Genomic DNA, 20,999 nt, shown 5'->3' on the forward strand with positions numbered 1-20,999 from the left:
TTGCAGGTGCTCGAAGACAGGTAGGAAGATAGTATACTAAACCATAGGACTGGTCTAAAAGCTAGCCACATAATGGAACTTGGTCTTGTGTCGAAAGGGCCTAGTGTTGGCAGATTGCGTCCAACAAACAAAGAGGCCATAGTGGGATTTGACCAAATGAACATAAAATGCTGCAACAAATATTGCAAAGGTAGACTTTCTTTTCAACCTACCAATCCATTCGAATTCCGTTTGAACATTTTATCAAACACGAATGGATGAAAGACAAAGCCGGATTTGGCTGATTTTGAAATCCTTGTGCAAAACATTTCCGAATATTTGCACCATGAATTCAGAATGAGCTAAGGCCGAGTTTCCAGAAGCATTCGATCAAAGATTCTGCTAATATGTTTAACTTGGTAGTTAAGTCGTGCATTCCTCAACTATAAGATTACCTATTTCAACTCACTATCTCGTACAGTAAAAACAGTGATTTCAACAATAGCCGTAGGCTTATCCACGGATAGGACTGAAATTTGGATAACGAAACTTGTGTAGAAGCCGGCATTTGAGAGGGCTTGTAAAATAGTTCAGTGGTTTGCTAGCATTTTAAATGTGCCTCTGTGTATAATGTTATTTCTGTGTGTTACCTATTCAGAAGTGGAGGCGCAATGGCCCAGTGGTTAGGGCAGCGGACTCGCGGTCATAGGATCGCGGTTTCGATTCCCAGACCAGGCGTTGTGAGTGTGTATTGAGCGAAAACACCTAAAGCACCAGGAGGCGCAGGCAGGGGATGCTGGCGAACCCTGCTGTACTCTTCCACCACAACTTTCTCTCTCTCTTCCTGTTTCTGTTGTACCTGTATTTCAAAGGGTCAGCATTGTCACACTGTCACGATGAATATCCCCGAGAACTACGTTAAGGGTACACGTGTCTGTGGAGTGCTCAGCCACTTGCACGTTAATTTCACGAAGAGGCTGTCCCATTGATCAAGTGAAACCCTCGACGTCGTAAGCGATGGAGTGCCAAGAACAATCTATTCAGAGATTCTACAAAAGATCATGAGTTGAATCACTCCCACACTGATAAAGCCATTAAAAAAGATCCAGCGATAACATCACCGCCCTCGTATTATACATATATATATGTTCCTACGAAATACACATATAAATGAATGTTGTAATGAAAAATATTTCCAGCGATAAAAATCACAGTTGACTTGTATAATAATCAATATTTACAGGCGATTGTTTAAAATATTTATGAGTATACGTAATATTGAAATATCGCTTAGCACGCGCACACACATAAACATGCACACATGGACTCTCTCTCTCTCTCTCTCACACACACACACACACACACACACACACACACACACACATGAATACACACACTTATACACACATATATATATATTCATGTAAAATGCATATATTGTCTAATGCATATTTTGTCCATGCCTAAAACACAAATATGGCATAAAATCTCTGATTTTCACATGGATATTTGAAATGCAGATATTTAGGGACTCGTTTTATAAAGAAAATTTTAAACTTGTTTCGCACATTAGAAATTGGCTGTAATAAAAAATTTGTAAAATTTTACAATGTCAAGGAGATTATTATGAATTGTTTATTACATCCCTCAATATCACAACCTCCGACACGCAAAAGAACTCACTCTACACATCCTTCACAATTAAAAGTGGCATTCAATGGAATTTATTCTCTTGAAATTCATTCCTCATATAAAGAGAATAAACGTTAGAAATTTATTTATATTTTATTCATAACATTTAAGGATATAGGTTGTACTTCTATATATCCATTTAAGAGATTTTGTTCATGAATTGTTTATATTAATCAAAATCAACAGCTTTTACAAATGTATCACAACGAAGCTGATAACAGAATTTCGAAAACATTATTTCCCTGATAGCAAATATCGAATATAATATGATATCAGCAAGATTGCAAACCGATATATAGATTATTTCAACAGTAGGCCTACTTCTGGCAATCACGCAAGTATTTTTTGTATTTTTTTTAAAGGAACAGCAATAATAAAATACGATTAACAATAACAGTTGGAACGTTAAATCTATCACATGGTACGAAATGAATTTATGGTCTTTATGATTGTCCTGATTGAAAGAAAAGAGAATAAATATATACAACTAGAATAAATACACACACACATACACGCATACACTTACATGCGCGCGAGCGCTAAGGATAAATACATATATATTGACGTGTGGCATTCGAGAATAAAAGTGTTTCCAAGGTAATAAATGTGCCATTACTAAACTACTATTCATAACCACTATGTCAATATTGAGTAGACAGTTCACAGCAAAAAAGCATTTTATTTACTCTCAGTATCTTACTTTCCACTGGCACGCACACACGCTCACACACACACACACACACACACACACACACACACACACGCACACACACACACACACATACACACACACACACAAATGCAATTGTATGTATGCTGCATGCAAGATATTATCTCTATCATTCCATCATTTGTTCAATGGTGATAAAAACAGCGTTGGAAAATATATAGCACCCAACAACAGCATTGAATAGTATTCATGTTACCGGAGAACGCCCAGTTTCGCTTTTTCTCTGCGTCATGCATTTGTAATTAATCTGAGCATACATCGAATATTTTGCTTCATTACTGTCTTTAGGATTTAAAAAAAAATTGGCTCATGTTTCACAAGCCGCTGCCATAGGAATGATAAATCCTTTTTCTTTCTTTAGGTTCGCCGAAATCACTGCCTAAGTTCAATGCCAGAAGGGGAGTGAATTTGTGATTCTGCTACACACCCTCATTCGATCTCAATAGGAAGTAGTGTTCAAATACTTGTTTCTCATGTTTTAGGTCTGTACTTAACGGCCTGTATTTAATGTGCCTGTACATAATGTGTGTAAGGTACTGTTACTTCAACAAGCCAGACCACACGAGAAGGTTGCAGGGTTGCCTCATTCTTGCCTCATTCTTGCAAATATGAGCTCTTATAAATCCACTTACTCCTACCAATCAGTGACACGATGTGAGAGTCTAGGGTGTAGCTTTCTACCATCAATGCTCCAGCATTGTCTTTTCCGGTCCTTGGTCATCAAAGCAATATGTAACATCAAGCTAATCCTTATTGCATCACTGCTTTAGTGGATAGGCAAGGGTACTTAGGATATGGTTAAGCTACTAACCATTTTCTGCAAGGGATTATGTGCATACAGTAGAATATGCACCAGTTATTCATAACATTGACACCCATGATAATCACTAATCTTCAGCCTTTATGTCTCAAACTAGCGGGTAGAAAATGCTTCATACAAGAAACTCAAGCGAAGTCGAAACCTCGCTGGTTATATTTTCTCCAACAATTTGGACGATATTAAATTTTTTCTCAACTGACCCCAGTCTCCTCGGTGCGTTGCACTTCTCTAATCTAACTGCTTTACTCACAATCTTTTCTTCGGCATAAAAATGGCAAATTTCTCTCGTCAATATCACTCGTTTCCCTTTGTAGTACTGCCAGCTCTCTGGTTCATATTTAAACCATTTCATGCCTAAACCCGTGTGTTCTGTCTTCTATTACCTATATTACTTCTTGGGTTGCGTTTTTTATATTGACACCTTCTCTACGCTTTATTTTCTTCCAGTCAACACTGTTGGCAGAGATGCGGAGCATAGATACTTGTGCATATAATTATATAGGCATTTACATAGAAGGAGAAAAATTCGTGCGTGCACACACACACACACACACACACACACACACACACACACACACACACACACACACACACACACACACTCACACACACAGAGGCATACACACATATACAGACTGATTTACATACGCATATCATCCTGATTTTAAAATTAGATATACGTAACGATACACACAATAGGCAATTATTTGCATAAATTACAGAAGTAGAACGTATTTTCCAACTAAAATTTACATTTACTTTTAAATAGTGTAAAACATATACTGATAGAGAGTACACACTCAACTCTATCCCTTGATGTCTCTCATCCCATAATAACAACAACAACAGCAGCAGCAACAATAGCGAAGCGGCGATATGAACAACACTAGTAGCAGCAGAAATAACATCAATAACGATAATGATATTGATAATAATCCTTTCTAATATGGGAACAAGGTCTGAAATTTATGGGGAAGAGACTAGTTGATTACTTCAATGGTACTTAATTTGCTGACTCTGAAAGGAAGAAAGGCAAAGTAATTTGAACTTGGAACGTAACCACGAACAAAGTGCTGCCAAGCATTTTGCCCGGCGTGCTAACTATTCTGCCAGCTCGCCGCCTTATTAATATGTTTACTACTATAGACACAAGGCTTTAAATTTTAAGGAAGGTGCTTGTTGACTACATTGAATCAAGGGTCCAAATGATGCTTATTCCAACGAACCCGAAACGATGAAAGAGGCACATTAGCCTTGGAAGAATGTGCCATCAAAACGTAAAGGCAAACAAAATGTCTTTTGTCCGGTGTACTTTTGTCTGGCAGCGTTCCGCTTTAATAATAATAATAATAATAATATTATTATTAATATTATTATTAATAATAATAATAATAATAATAATAATAATAATAATAATAATGATAATAATAATAATAATAATAATAATAATGAACTAGATACGATACAACACACAGAAATAAAAGAGAAAATAAAGAAAGAATATTACTATAGACGAGTTAGATCAATATTGAAAACAGAGCTCAATGCTAAAAACAAGATAATAGTCATTAACACTCTAGCCACCCAAGTTATAAGTTACAGCTACAATATCCTTAACTGGACACTAAATGAACTAACCAAAACAGACAGAAAAACAAGACAAATAATGACAGGATCTAGGATGCAACGCCAAAAATCTAACATAGAAAGTTTATATATACAACGTATACAGGCGCAAGAGTGGCTGTGTGGTAAGTACCTCGCTTACCAACCCGTAACTTAGCAGTTCGGCATAAGGGACCGATAGAATAAGTACTAGGTAGACAGAGAATAAGTGCTTGGGTGGATTTGGGACCTACATATACTGGAAGCTATGCCAACGCTATGGAATAACAAAAGAAAAAAGATGGTATAGACACACGCCAGTAAAATGAGAAAGCAGCCGTACCATGGGATATGTCAATACACACAGATAGAGAAATTAAGCCCAATAGGCCAGATATAGTTGTCAGAGATAATGAAGAAAAAAATGCTTTCTAATTGATGTATCAATACCAGCAGAGGACAACGTTTCTCTGAAAGAAATGGAGAAACTTTCAAAATGCAAAGATCAGGAAATAGAGATAGCTCGAATGTGGTATCTAAGAACAGAAACAATTCCTATCATAGTGGGTGTATTAGGTAGGATAAAAAAAATATTCAGACACATACATAACAAAAACACCAGGACTTACAAGTATATATATATAACATACATCCTACGCAAAACACTTTCAATACAGTAACCATAAGAGCATCACAGCAAACCACAGCACATACCCAAGCACACAGAGCTGTGCTCGGTAGTGAAGTGAAAGCACGCTATAAAAATAAAACTACAGATTAATAATAACAATAACAATAATAATAATAATAATAATAATAATAATAATAATAATAATAATGATAATAATAATAATAATAATAATGATAATAAAAGCGTCGTATATATCTGTCCATTTGTCCTTCTGTCCGTCCGTCACACGTTATCCACAACTGAAGCGACGAAATTAACTATCATTGAAGTTACTCAATTTGGTCGTTGAAGTCACATACGCAACATAAGAAAAAGGAAAGATTGTGTTCTATTTGTGGCTACAGTTTATTTTCCCTCGCACGCAACCTAAAATGATGGCTCTCTAATACTACAATCGACTGCACGAAAATTAGATGAAAAAATAATAATGCAAATCACAACAAATTTTATAAAACCATGTGTTAGTTACACGTTAATACTACTGTAGACTTATTCACTGTATTAAATACAGTTCGTTCTACCACTTGAAGCTATTTAATTTTGAGGTGAATAATCTATTTCACAAAAGCTTTCTGTCAGCAAAACATTTAGTTCCACTGTTTGCAATTATTTTGCACGTAAGTATTGTTGATATACAAGAATTGTAAAATTGAAAAACAAGTTAGAAAATATTTCTTACCATGAATAAATATTTATTATTTTCGACGGAAGAAGTATTATTTCAGAATAAGAGAACTGTATGTATACTTTAAGTGTATATATTTCAAAGTGCTTCAAAACTGCGTATTCATCTGAAGAAAGTTTCTGTATTAGACTTATAGTGTTAAAAACACAGAATATCTCCAGCAGGTGACCTCCTACTACTCAAATTTCCCCATGCTGATAAGTTGTTGGATACGGATATCTGCTTGTTCACTTCATCAGTAGCAAATACTGACATCACCTTATGTCAAGCGAACATCGTTTGCTATCTGATATAGTTAAATAGTGTTTGAATGGTGACTACGTCACATTTCACCGGCAGGCTGAATAAATATTCATTATCATATACGGAAGCAGTATTAGTTCAATATTCACGATCCTTATTCATACTTTAACTGTTGAAAACTTTCTAAATGGCGGTATTCATCTTCATAATGTACCTCTTATACTGTTAAAAACACAGAAAAGTATTAACAGCAGGCGAAGGTCGCCCAACATTTTTGGTGAACATGCTAGGTCCGGATTTCTCAAGATGAAAATTGAAATTCAAATGTCTTTCAAGATAATTCAAGTACGTATACAAATCGCTAATTTTGAACGAATAATTTTCCCCTCACTAATAATGAAATTTTCTTCAACCCACCTGCTAAATGCAACATCAATGACCTATCAAACAGTGTTTATCTATATCAGCCGATGTTTGCTTGACATGGTGCGGCGTGTATATTTGCTACTGATGAAGCTAACATGCAATCATTCAGATCTAGCAATATCACCATAATGCTGATCGACCCTTTCCTGCTGCTATTTCCCCGTGTTTTTAATACTACACACCTGTAAGAAGTACTTTTTCGTGTCGGATACCGCAGCTTAGAAGGATTTCAAAATGTATACACTTTATGTTTGTATACAAATTGTTAATTGTGAATAAGCATATTTAAAAAAAAACATACGATTTACTGTTAAATTAATGTATAAAGAAATTTTTGTTAAGATATTTCTCTGAAATGCTAAATGAATGTGACTAAAATAATTTAACAAAAAAGAATTGATTAAGTTTCATCGTCTGCACTACAAACGTTCAGAAGGAAAGTCGTATTGCAAATATAAGAGCTTTCATATCGTTACCCAACCTATTAAAACAGCAGTCATGTCTCGTCGAAATCGGTCTGAAGACTCATCGTACATACGAACACAGAATATATTAATTACTTATAGAAACGTCAGCTAAATATATGTAAATATCTTACAGTATCATTAAAAAAAAAACAGAATATTTTTTGAAGAAATGTTTTTAGATAAACAAAATTCAAAGAGAACTTATTAATAATTCTGAGAAATACAACTTAAATTTCAATAATAAATCCAATGAAAAATTGTCTGGTATAACATATATGTTTTCTGAAAATAATAATAGTGGCAAAATCTATAATATTCTAAATCTTTCACTGACTGCATACATTTTATATTGAACGTAGTATAGCAAATGAATAAACAGTTTAATGTAAAAGAACAAAATTTGTGATCAGCAAAGCGAGGAGTAAAAAAAGAAAAAAAGGATCTGGCTCCCGTCAGTTAAAACAACGAGTTTCCCAGTCGATACGATACTGTTGTTGAAATTAACTTGCAAGTGGCAGAGTACTCCACAGAGATGAGTAACTTTAATTCGATTATAATGGAGATTCAGGGTTACACAGAATATGACAAGGCTGGCACTTTGAATTACGGGTAAAACTCAGTTTTGCCAGCTGAGTGGACTTAATCGACATGAAGTAAAATGTCTTGAAAGATAGGCGATACTACTCAAAATTGAACCCACGGTCTTACAATCCTTAGCCGAATACTCTAACCATTAAGCCATGCACCTTCTCAAAGCCACAAGTACCTAACCAGTAACAGCAATAGTCGTTTCTAACGTAGACGTACAACCTCGAATTTTATACGGCGGGTACTCCAGTACTTGAATGATACTTTATTTTATGGACCGCAGTTCATGAAAAGCAACGAACAATTGACTGCGGCAGGGTTTTGAACTCGAAATGTAAGGAGTCAGAACAAACATTCCGATATTAATAGTTATTTTAAAATTTGGCATACGGCAAGCAGTCGAATGGGGAGTAGGTAGTCGAATACTCCAACTGTAGTTGATGGCTATTGCTTTATTTTATCGACAACGGAAAGATGAAAAGCAGAGTTGATCACGGTGGGGGTCGAACTCAAAACGTAAAAAATGTGACTTGACACTTAAAGCATGTGACCCGACGCAGAGGAGATTTCGAAATATAAAGACCAGGTGTTACCATCTTTTGATGGAGAAACTGATGTGTGTGTTTAGATACAAGTGAAGATTTTTGAACATGCTGACAAGTCTATGAAGGGAAATTTTCACAGCGTGTGAGTATGACCGAGTATATGTGTGAGCTTGCATGTGCAAATGAATTGATGCTGAGTATTGTGAGTTTGAGGCCTTTTCTATACGTATGTGAGTGTTCGGAATGTAATGCAAACTTATGTATATTTCTTCTTGTGTTTATGTAGTGATTTACAAGAAGCAATATGTGTTTATGTTTAGTTGAACATGATCGATCATTTAACTAATATAGTTTGGTGTTTATGACCAGTCTATGTAAACATAAATAATTGCATAAACATTAATTCTAATTGAAAGTATTTTTTTCAATAACACAATTTGCCAGTCGTGAAAATTATTTCCTTTGAAATAATTTGGTTATTATTTTTGTGAAATCACTGCATAGCTTCCTCAATGTTTTTTATTCAAATTTTCTTTTTGTTGTTGTGCAGTCTGTCAACAGAATAAGATGATTATTTTTTCTGCGAGGAAAATTCACTACTTCTTCCTAATACTAGGAATGTGCGTACGACGTAACTTAGGTCTAAATTAAAATTTTTCCTCTATTATAAAATTTTATATGTGAATCTGAGCAAATTCTTATGAACAGTAAAGGTTATTCCACGTCGTTTTCATATTCACCGAAAGAAAATTTACAACTAAAATTTTAAATGTTTTCAAATAAAATTCAGTAGTTTCGATGTAGTGTATAATGTTATGGGGCTCCCTACAAATCCCTCATGCTGTTACTGAGTGAAAGTCCTTTTAATTCACCATTTCCGTTTGTCAATTAATAACGTGTGTATAAATACAAATGGGAAAACCTCCGAAATAATCGAATATAGATAATAAAATATTCAGCAGCTAAACTGCACATTTATACACAAGAGAACGACTAACCCTGCTAACAGAACAGAACTGTCAGAAATACAACTGAATTTAGTATAGAGGCCTGAAAGATACAGAGTTTCGACGATTTTTAAATACTATTAATATTCCTTTTTTCCCATACTGGGGTTTTCGAGAGGGTTAGCTAAAAGTAAATAAGAAATTTCAAACCACAATGCTGTATGAAATATTTAAACGACAAAGAGTCTGTTGAATATGCCCAAGTATCAGGGCGATGTGTAAAAAGTTATTTCGTCAAACACCCAGGGATATTTGGATTTATTGGGTTTATTGAAGATAACGCAAAGTGTCTGAGCAGTGAGCAGATTCAGGAAGCTCGTCATTACACGGCGCTCTCGCTAACTAAACGTTTATTTTTATTTACTGTCCTCATATAAGGCTAATAATGCGACACTTCACTAAATCAATACATATTAGCAACAATACTTTTAAAGAAAAAGCAAAAAATAACGTCTGTTGTAACTAAATCTCAATAATTTTATATGATAATAGAAATTGATGAGACGAACACCAATAAAACTTAAAGTCACGGATGAATTTTGAAGCGAGAAAGGCTGGTAAATCACACAGAATAGTTTAAAGCAGGAATTTATCTCTTTTAAAGAACAACAGCAGATACTGTTCTATTGCAGAAAAATATTAATGAATATATAATGTAAAATATGTCAGTATTGATGAATATTTATGCAGACATTTGGAAAACATTAATCCAACTGGCTAATGAAAAACTTTAAGGAAATTGACATTGCAATTTGGTATTTGTATTCTGAAGAAAGATTGAATTTTGGAAAGTGGTCAGATAAAAACAAATCCACAGTTCACTACTTTCAACACAATCTTTCATATATTTTCCCCTTTCAGAAGTGAAAAGAAATTACTTGCGATAAATTATAATTGTTAAACATTGTTTCTTTATATTAGATTGCAATCGCTGTAGACATTTTGACGAGAACTAAAATCTGTAATCAGAAGATATTTCTCTATTTCGAAATGGAGTATTTTTCAGCTTACAATAAAGTCTTGTAAAATGGTGACAGAGTTATATGTGGCCAAATAACATCATACCTGTATAGTCATGAATAAGTGCAAGTACTACAGAACCAACAGAGAAGTTGGTTGTCGCGCTCTGTATTCAAGTCACAGTCACCTTAGCTTTTTGTTATTCTTTAAGATAGATAAAATGAAATAGTAACTCAGCGGGCCTTTGGAGACTTTATTTAAGTTCATCCCTTTATAAGAATTAGACCCATGGCTGTGACTTGGGAGAGTCAGCAATGTACTTATTTATACATAACTTAGTGCTAAACAACGACTTAAATAGTAAATAGTTGACTTGAGTAATAAATTGATGTGCAATTTCATTAATACTGATTCCTTGAGGTTTCCTTCCACAGGAACTTATGATATGATACAAGTAAATAGACAATAAATGGCTCAGTGATTGACAGGCGAAATTGATCACAACAGCCCTTGATGAGCGTCTAATATGCATGATTATTCAGCGATATTACAAACCAACATCTTTAAGTGTCGCATGAGGTCGCAGAGAGTGAACACTAGATATCGCTTGCGAAGAACATGGATACATATTGGATAGAAGTTGTACCAGTATTTTATTGTAAATCGCACTGGTCGAGAGTCCAAAACTGAGAATAGAGAAGGGAGAAGGGATCAGTAAAATCATGTTGGTGCTCTGATGGTAGAAATGCTTAGGGAATGACTTGACTTGTCATGATTTACTAGCATATTCAAAAGTTGAGAATTACAGCATGTGAAATTATATACTAATAGGAATCCAGTATAGATTGCAAATTCAAATGTAGATTTAAGGTTATTTTGAAATTCGTCTGAATAAAAAGACAAACTCCAAAGCAAATTTTATGTAAACTCTGCATGATAGAGTTTGCATAAAACATCGAAACAATTTCCTCGTAAATCCTGTAGTAAATTTAAAATGTTTTGTGAAATATAATAAATATTTAGGAGAAAAATAGGAGAAAAAAGCCAAATATTTGAAAACAGGTGAATGAAAATATCAAAAAATATTTAGATAAATATTTAGATAAATATATAGATAAATGTCTCGCAAATGATAGATTTCTCGTAAATGTCTCATGCACACAGGATAATTTTAGTTTATTTTTAGGGTTTTGTTTTATTCTTATTTAGTCTCTGTTCAATTGACATAAAGTAGTGAAAGTCACTAAACTATTTAATGCATCTGTCCGTTTTTGCTGATGTAGTCTGTGATAGTAAGATTTAACTTATTTCAAGCCTGTATAGTGTCCACGTAGGGGGCTTTCGTGCAGGCCTCTCATATTGTCTGATAAATGAAAAAATTAAATCTTTAAAATGCTGTCCTTGGCTTCCTAGTACTTCTTGTTCTTTAGATCCAGTTCAATACGCCTGTCTTCTTTCCAGTCACAATGCATCTAAAATTATAAGTATTCAGATTATGGTAGTTTGTAAGATTCAGTTGCTATTTCTAATAGGCCACAAGGATAGATCCAATTATTAATCAACAACTTCAATTAACATATAATTATCCATCATCATCAGCGACGCTAAACAAATTTAGTATAGTAATCTGAGAAAAAATGTAATTATTGCGTATATGTAACAGGATATAAATTGCTGTGAATAATAATTACAGGTGGTAGTGGATTGTGAGACTAGTTAAAAGTGTGTAAACATCGGTTATTAAACATTGACTTGCTTATTTCTCTTAATGCATCCTAATGTCGAGGCACTAGCATCCCCAAATCCCGTGAAGCACCATGTTGAAGCACTAGTGTCCCCAAACCAGTAAGTCGAGTGTCTTCTGAAAGCAGTGAAGTTGTTCTCCTATGATGTGCGTAACAACAACTAGCATACTTTGCGTTCGAATCTACCAGGCCCAGTTAAAAATAAACAGGCAAATCATCGAGAGTGAGTGAGTGAGTGAGAAAGAGAGTGAGAGAGAGAGAGAGAGAGAGAGAGAGAGAGAGAGAGAGAGAGAGAGAGAGAGAGAGAGAGAGAGAGAGAGACAGAGAGAGAGTCTGTAGCACTTTTTATGTTTGTATAGGAGAACATTTGCAGATTCTTTTTGAAAAATATTAAATTATGTATTTTTAATTGGTGTTTATTTTGCAACTTTATAATTTACGTTATTAGCTGTGACAAACTAACTGAAACATCAAATAGGCAGACACTACTCTGAGCGGAAGTGCGAGAAGAAGAAGAAGAGAGAGAGAGAGAGAGAGAGAGAGAGAGAGAGAGAGAGAGAGAGAGAGAGAGAGAGATCGACAATATGAAAATTATATTGTAATCAGATTCTGTAAGGCAAACTGTATGAACATCGATCAGATTCTAATTAAAGCAGTTTACGTGACATTGTCAACTTTAGTCACAAACATTAGTTTTGAAGATTTATCGCATTTATTAAATAATTATTGATCTCATTTGAGCAGACAGTAGTTCCAATTGATCTGCTAGTCATTCATCATGGTGTTAAACAACATAAGTGTGTTACAGCTTTTCTCTTTAATGTTATCACCAAATATTTAAACTGCCTTTATGGCTCAGACATAACGAAATTCATTTGAACAAAATTTCTTATTATATGTACAATTTAGAAATTATCTTTTCTATGGGGACGTATAACTGATTTTAGTCAATATAATGTACACAGTGGAGGACAAAACCTATAATACGGAATAATAAACTTAGCTCACTTATTGAACTGTGTCTATAAATCGGGCCAATTTTCTATGGCATATTTTGCAATAATAGCACGATCTGAACTATATACCTTTGTATAAAAGAACGGTATTATAGCTATGAGAACAGTGGTTCTGTTGTTATAATTTGTCTCGCACTAAATTACAGACAAGGTCATTTCCTCTTGTGACTTGTTGCAAGCTGTGCGATTGCTCTCCTGCTCGCTCAATTGGCTTAGAATGTTGGGGAAAAATATCCCGGAATGATACAAATCTAATAATGACTCATGTATTTAGTTTTTTTATCGAAAGTGTTCCTATTTTGCTATTTAAATAACTGTTCTTACAGTTAAATATCTGTTCTATTAAATTACTATTTAACTCAATAAATGTTCTGGTAAATACATGGTTTTCTAAATTATTTTCTTAACTAAATTTTCTTTTAAACAACATTTGTATTGAATGACTGCTCCGTTATATAGCCCTCCAGTTAAATAACTTTGAGGTAAAAGAAACATCTGTAAAATAGCTGTTCTGATAATTGCTAGTTAAATAACTTTTATATTAGATATATTGTTAAATAACAACGGTTCTGTTACATAATTGATTTGTTAATTCAAACATAAAATAGTAGTTATAATAAATAAAATTGTCAAATAACTGATTTGTTAATTCAGTTATTTGTTAATCAATTTTGAACATTAAATAAATGTTCTCCTACATTAGAAATCTGTTAAATAAGGATTTCGTTTAATATACTTTTAAATAAATGGCCTTTTAAATTAATGCTCTGTTATCTATTCTGCTAAATAACCATTCTCTTGAATGATATTGGAGTTAGTAATTTCTTTCTTATAACAACCATAGAAACATCTTTGAACCGCTTTCATTAACGTATCAAGAAATCATAACAAGCATCATTCTACGCGGTCTCTGATTCGGAAAATATTGCTTTCAAATTTCGGCCCAAGGCGAGTAATTTCACGAGAGAGAGTAAGTCGTTTACATCGACCTCAGTACTTAACCGGTACTTATTTTATCGTCCCCGAAGGGATGGAAGGCTAGGTCAACTTTGGTTGAAAATATATTAACTCAACGTAAAGACGGGCAAACAACAGCTAATTATTTTACCGGCGTGCTTACGTTTCTACCAGCTCACAGCTCATCGCTTTTCTCATTCAGTAAATATTGCTTTCAAAATTTGACACAAGGCCACACAATTCTGGAGGAGGGGTAAATCGATTATATCATTCCCAGTGCTCAACTGGTACTTATGTTATCGACCCCGAAGTGATGAAAGTAGTGTCGACCTCGACAGAATTTGAACTCAGAACGTAAAGATTGGCGAAATGCCGCTATGCATTTTCCTCAGCCTGCTAACGATTCTGCCAGCTCGATGCATTCAGCTGACCCCTTGTACCAATATTTTTGCACTTTTTTTAAATATCAAATCATCGTTGATTCTTGTGATTTAATTCATTCATTCGCATTATTTCACCTTAAAACTGAATACGAATGAAACACAGACACAAACTTCTGAAGTTTTGTAAATATTCGAATTATAATAACGATATAATGCCAGAAAAAGTAGGGATTTAGATACAACAGCAGTCATAATATATCGAAATACCAAAAAACAGTGTGTAAATGCATAATTACATAGTTATGAATGACATGGGTATGTTAATAATTTCAGAAGGGTTGTAAAATAATTTATATAAGAGAAATAGTACAGTGTGATCATTAAAATCTAGTGAATGAATTATAATGAAATGAAAGCTTTAAGCAATATCACTAATTTTTTGAAACATATGTCTCCGTAAATAGCAGCATCAAAGATTTGATAAATAAATGTATTATCCTAAAATCGACACAATGCCGAAAGCGGTCATATTTCACATCAATTTTATGTCCTAAACCATTTTAATATCCGATATTAATTGCCAGTTCGTATTTCAAGTTCCATTAATCCTTTTAAGAAAGAATACCAAAATATCATATTCTTTAGCTTTCATATTTCTATTTACTCTCTATGAGAAACTTTTCGTTATATTGTATAGCTGTTTGCCGCTAGCTGCATTGACAAGACATTTACGGCGAATTGAAAGAAAATTGTGAAATTATTAACTTTGAAATGAAAAAGAAAACTTTAGAAAAACTATTCGTCATAAAATTTTCGCAGAATTATCGCTCAAGTAAAATATATATATATATATAAAAAAACTAACAACATTATGTTGCTGCAAATCATTTCTTGTGTACGAAATACTCGTAAACACACTCTTGAATCACTTCCACCCACAGTATTGTGCGTGTACTCATGTATACCTACCTACCTACCTACCTACCTACATATATAATACATACATGCATACACACACAAACACGCGCACCCACACGCACACACACAAATACACATACAGTGATATCACACATAGATGTCACAGTAAAGAAGAGCTTCACTGTGACATAACTTTCACTGGCAAATGGTACAGACTTGCAAAATACATTATGGTAATAGATTGAGAGTCGCAGCTGACCTCCTACTGGATGTGCGAAGAAAGCAGTCTAGAGGAACAAAGACCACTGATAAATATAAGGTTCTCAGTTTGTAGGGAGTTGATGGATGAAATGTAATTATCACAACACCACAAATTTTAGGAGCACAGCAGATCTTGAGTTCGTTGGGAAAGGTCACCATAAGGTTACACATGTAAATTATTAGAAAGTCATCTTAGAGGGATCCCTTTTTTCTTTCTTGTTTTCTGTAACACAATATTTCAACACTTCAAGGAAATGGAATCCCATGCTTTAGCAAGAACTATAGTAGTATTCTGAAAGACAACGTTAATGTCAAATATACCTAGACTCAATTGCGTAACAGATTTGGTGCCAGTGACAAAATCCAGCTAATTGTAAGGTTTAAAGTGTGGTGTTTTTAGTATCAAACATAAATTACACTGGCAATTCATGTTTTATGACTTCGGCATGGCTGATGTCAAGGTAATTGAAAGATTGTGCAGTAAATTTGCAAGAAAGTGTCTGGCGTTTAATTCAACCTGTACAGCAACAATCTGAGATCTTCTTACTTAATACGTCCCTGATGGAAAACTTCAAGGCTACGAAGGTAAGGTGAGCCAGCAAGTCTCTCACTGAGTCACCACTTTCGTAATGAGAACGAGTGATTACAGATGAAAACAAGGCTATAATTGGTAGCAGGGTATTATTGGCGTATTCTCTTATGAATGGCTGGAAATTGTAGGCAAAAGCATTTGGAAAGGAGTAGCAAAATACTAATAGCAGGAGCAAGAGCAAACTCATGGTGCAGATGATCCAAGATTCAACAGAGATAGTCACCATATAAAAATTGTAGTCTCCGCGTTCCAGGGACAATGGATTAAGTGTGATAAAGCGATGGGACGAAGTCCGCTCTGGATATACCTCTCGTAAACTGTTCATAAGTTGCCATTTTCTCATTCGTACCGTTGCAGAAAAATTGGCAATTAAACATAAACTTCAAATCTCGGGCAGATAGGAACACCTATACGGCAAGAAGTGTGGAGTAATTCTTTGTCCCATGGACCACATTTTGACCAGAATTTCTAGATCGCTTGAGGAATGGTGATGTAAAACAGAGGCGCCACATGGCCTTAACAAAATTGCCAAATGGATTGACGTAATGGAAGACGGGTAAGTCCGTCAAGGGACAATCGTAAGCACCAAATGTTTTCAGATTCCTAAAGGAAGGTTATAAATCCTAAAGCAAATACATTTATGAAGGGTCTCTCACTTATTTTACACCAAATCTGGGACTGAGAGATGCAAGTGAATCTAAAGTGTAGACACACCTTGCCAGATGTAGTGGCGATCATATCGCTCCAACCAGATATCGCTGGAGCGCAAAACGATCATTTGAACTTACAGTTTTCTGGGAAAACACGCTTAAAATGTCTCACCAACGGATTAAAGCCAATTATAAGAATTAGGTTGATGATGCCCTTATAAAAGAATGTCTCGTAGCCTCATTTCCGCTAAGGTTATCCAGAGATATCTCAGCGCAATCTACAACAGAATACAGGTTAGAAATCCAAACAAATACACGAATTCAGTAAGTACATAGCTATAACACGTGATATCAGTTCAAAATTGCTCTAGTCGGCGAAAGAAGGAGCATTTGATTAGCAGACGGTTAATTTTCTCATTGCTACTCAACTCTTTAGCCACCAGTGGATGAAGTCAAGTTAGCTATGCCTTTAAATGGTTTCCTATACTTTAAACATTAAATATGTACGTAATCTATATAAATGAAAACTATAAATAAATAAATAAATAACTAGAGTTTTGTCTAAGCAGTGAAAATCTTTGCATATTTAGCACCGTGTTTAAAATACGCAAGGGTTTTTAACATTGCAGTAGCTTTAGCTACCAGCAGAACTTAGCTTTAAATGCCTTTAAATAGTTTCCTGTAATTCAAACATTAAATATGTATATAATCTATATAAATAAATAAATATATATATATTTGTGTATATATAATGTTTATAACTTATACCTATCTATCTATTTGTGTTCCTATTTGTCTCTATATTGTATGTATGCACGCACGCACACACACGCACACGCACACATACACACACACACATATATATGCATACATATACACGCATGTGTGTGTGTGTGTGTGTGTGTGTGTGTGTATCGAGTAGCCACCCACACGTTTTCATCATTTTTAGGAATTTCTTCTGATTCCTACGTCTTCAACTACAGAGATTACGATTTCCCCAGAATGACAGCACTTCAAAATTTCTGTGCCCTTGTCAAATTTAAGTTTTTGACATCTTGATTTGGATATTTTTCTTGGAATTCCCAATGTAATAAAACAGAATTTAAGGATCTGAAAAAAAAAAAACAAAAAAAAAAGCAACAAATCTTTTCCAAATTTTAATTTTTGTAGCGTTCTATATATTAATGGCAGGCGAAAAGATCTGTTCATATCATTCATCTTTCTTTTTGCTATCATTTTTGACAACTTTTAAAATGTTTAAAATCGTCTTAATCTTATTAAACATGGACATTTATCCTTCATATTCTAAACCCTCACAAACCAACGAAAGCTGTCGGTGTCTTTCTTTGAGAAACGTTACATTAACACATTTTAAGCTTTCACTATCGTGCTACCCGTTCCGTATTTAGCTTTGCCAGCATGGACACCTTTGAAAGATTGCCAATCAATTTCAATCAGATGGAAATGTTTCCCGGTCTTTGCATAATACAATACTTATTCAACTAACACATCCTAACACCCATCACTAAGGTATTAGAGATTATTTTCCGACCCCATCATCTTTACTAAATGAGAATAAAAACAGAATTGGCATACATTTAATTCTACATTCTTCACCATGATGAACAAATTGTAAGTGCTCAAAATTATTTCAATTTTAATAAACATTGGGACCTGGCCGCTCACTTTACTTTTCTCACAAGATCACTGCCTCCGTAAGACACACAGCTATGATGTAAATAGAATAATAATTGAAGACTAAGAAATAAGCCAAATGGTAAGGAGCCATTTTAGTCCGTGGGTGACCTTCTGCAGGTATATGATTATTTCAAATAATGAATTTTAAACTATGAATTGCTCTTAAAGTTCCTTTTAGTCGTGAGACTTATATGTTGTTTTCGCGTCAGCTTTTAAAGACTATATCAGTATCTTGGCATGAATTGGACGGCATTTATCATTGTTTTCTTTGAAGTATAAAAAGGAAAATTGAAATCTCAGAACAATATGTAGAACGTTTCCATGCTAGAATATACAGGGTGGGGTGGGTAAATTGTCGCCATTTTATATTTTTAATTTCGTCCATGCACTTTGTTTCTTTTTAGTTTTATCGACTACACAGTATAGTAGGGTCAGTTGGGCACCGTTTGTGAGAAAAATAGCACCATGACGCCATTCACTCTGCCAGAAATTTGCAAACGACATGCGGTCCTGCTTGGCATTCATGCCGGAAGCTCCAATATGAACATTTCAGAGTGTTTGGGTATCAATCTGAGGACATGTATCGAGAATGATAAAATAAAACATCCAGTGAACATCATGGTGTTTGGAATGATCACTAGTAATGGTGATGTTATGCCTCCATTTACCTTTCCACACATCCTCAGTCTCAATACGGAGGCCTACATCAAGTGTCTGGAGGAGGTAGTGATGCCCTGAGTTAAGAGGGTGGCTGCTGGAAGACGCTATGTCTGGAAACAGGACTCTGCACCATGCCGTACAAGCGGGACAACACAGTAAAAGTTGTCAGACAATTTCTGCGACCGCATCACCCTTAACATCTAGCCACTTAACTCTGCAGACTGCAGCCTCCTTAATTATTATATGTGGGGCGCAGTTGTGCGAGAGACCAACAAAATACCTTGTAACACCAACCATCAAATGAAGTGAAGGATTATTTCAGCATTCACCAACTTAAACAAGGAGACCGTCCACAAGAGTTGCAGGAGATTCTGAAGTCGTCTGCAAGGTCATGGTTGAAGCCTATGGAGTTTTATCGAATAAATTTACTCTTTAGTATTTCAAGATATTTTAATGTAATTTTGGTAAATAAATCTGTTAAAATGAGATGTCAGTATCATATTTTCTTTTACTCTTTTACTTGTTTCAGTCGTTTGACTGCGGCCATGCTGGAACACCGCCTTTAGTCGAGCACATCGACCCCAGGACTTATTCTTTGTAAGCCTAGTACTTATTCTATAGGTCTTTTTGACTGAACCGCTAAGTTACGGGGACGTATACACACCAGCATCGGTTGTCAAGCGATGGTGGGGGACAAACACAGACACACAAATACATATATTTTATATATATATATATATATATATATATATATATATATATATATATATGTATGTATGTATATATGTATGTATGTATATACATATATATATATATATGTATGTATGTGTGTGTGTATATGTTTGCGTGTCTGTGTTTGTCGCCCCAACATCACTTGTAAGTACTAGGCTTACAAAGAATAAGTCCTGGGGTCGATTTGCTCGACTAAAGAGGTGGTGCTCCAGCATGGCCACAGTCAAATGACTGCAACAAGGAAAAGAGTAGATAAGATCGAAAAATGTACACGAGAAGAGATATGAGATGAAGCTGAGATTTAAGTAAAATGATGTACCTTTTGGATGGATCCCGGATTAAAAATGGATAAATAATTAAGATGAATGGTTTTTACAAATCTACTTTAAATTTCTATTTTGGTTTGATCGTCTTAGCAATGTTTTCGTGTGGGATTTAGAGACGATTCAAAACGTATGAAACTTTTCCAAAACTATGGTAAAGAAGAGAATTTTATGGATGCAAATCATTTTACCTTCATACTAATAAACAGCGGAAGGAATTTCTTATTTCTGTGAGGAGAGTGTCGATATTCCGATAGCTGGTGATAAGGTTCATTCAAAAAAAAAAAAAAAAAAAATGGGGGAAATGATTTTCTGATAATAATTCATGTTATGCGCGTAGAATAGCAAAAATATAAACAATAAGGTATCTATTTCAGCTTAATATGTTCTGGAATAGTATATGTATTTTGAGCATGCATCATCTAAAAGGACGAATTAAAAAATAAAACAATACAATAGTGATTTGCACTAAGAATGAATACGTTATTCTTCCGAAATTTGTTTATTAATCCTAACGTATCGACTGGCCAAGTTGGGGCTTCCTTCATTTTTTCTGTTTGTTCAACAATCATGCATGCCAGTGCAATGTATACTGGTATTCCGATGCGTGGAGAAGGGCTTTAATT

At 34.6% G+C, this 20,999-nt stretch overlaps 1 protein-coding gene across 1 annotated transcript in view; it reads right to left on the reverse strand.

Moving 5' to 3' along the window:
- The window catches only part of LOC106867808 (atrial natriuretic peptide receptor 1), an 898,165-nt gene that overhangs the window by 529,405 nt on the left and 347,761 nt on the right, over positions 1–20,999 (reverse strand). The gene's annotated exons all lie outside the window — the stretch shown is intronic.

Source organism: Octopus bimaculoides, chromosome 8, assembly GCF_046866305.1.
Source record: "Octopus bimaculoides isolate indiv1 chromosome 8, ASM4686630v1, whole genome shotgun sequence".
NCBI classification, from domain to species: domain Eukaryota; kingdom Metazoa; phylum Mollusca; class Cephalopoda; order Octopoda; family Octopodidae; genus Octopus; species Octopus bimaculoides.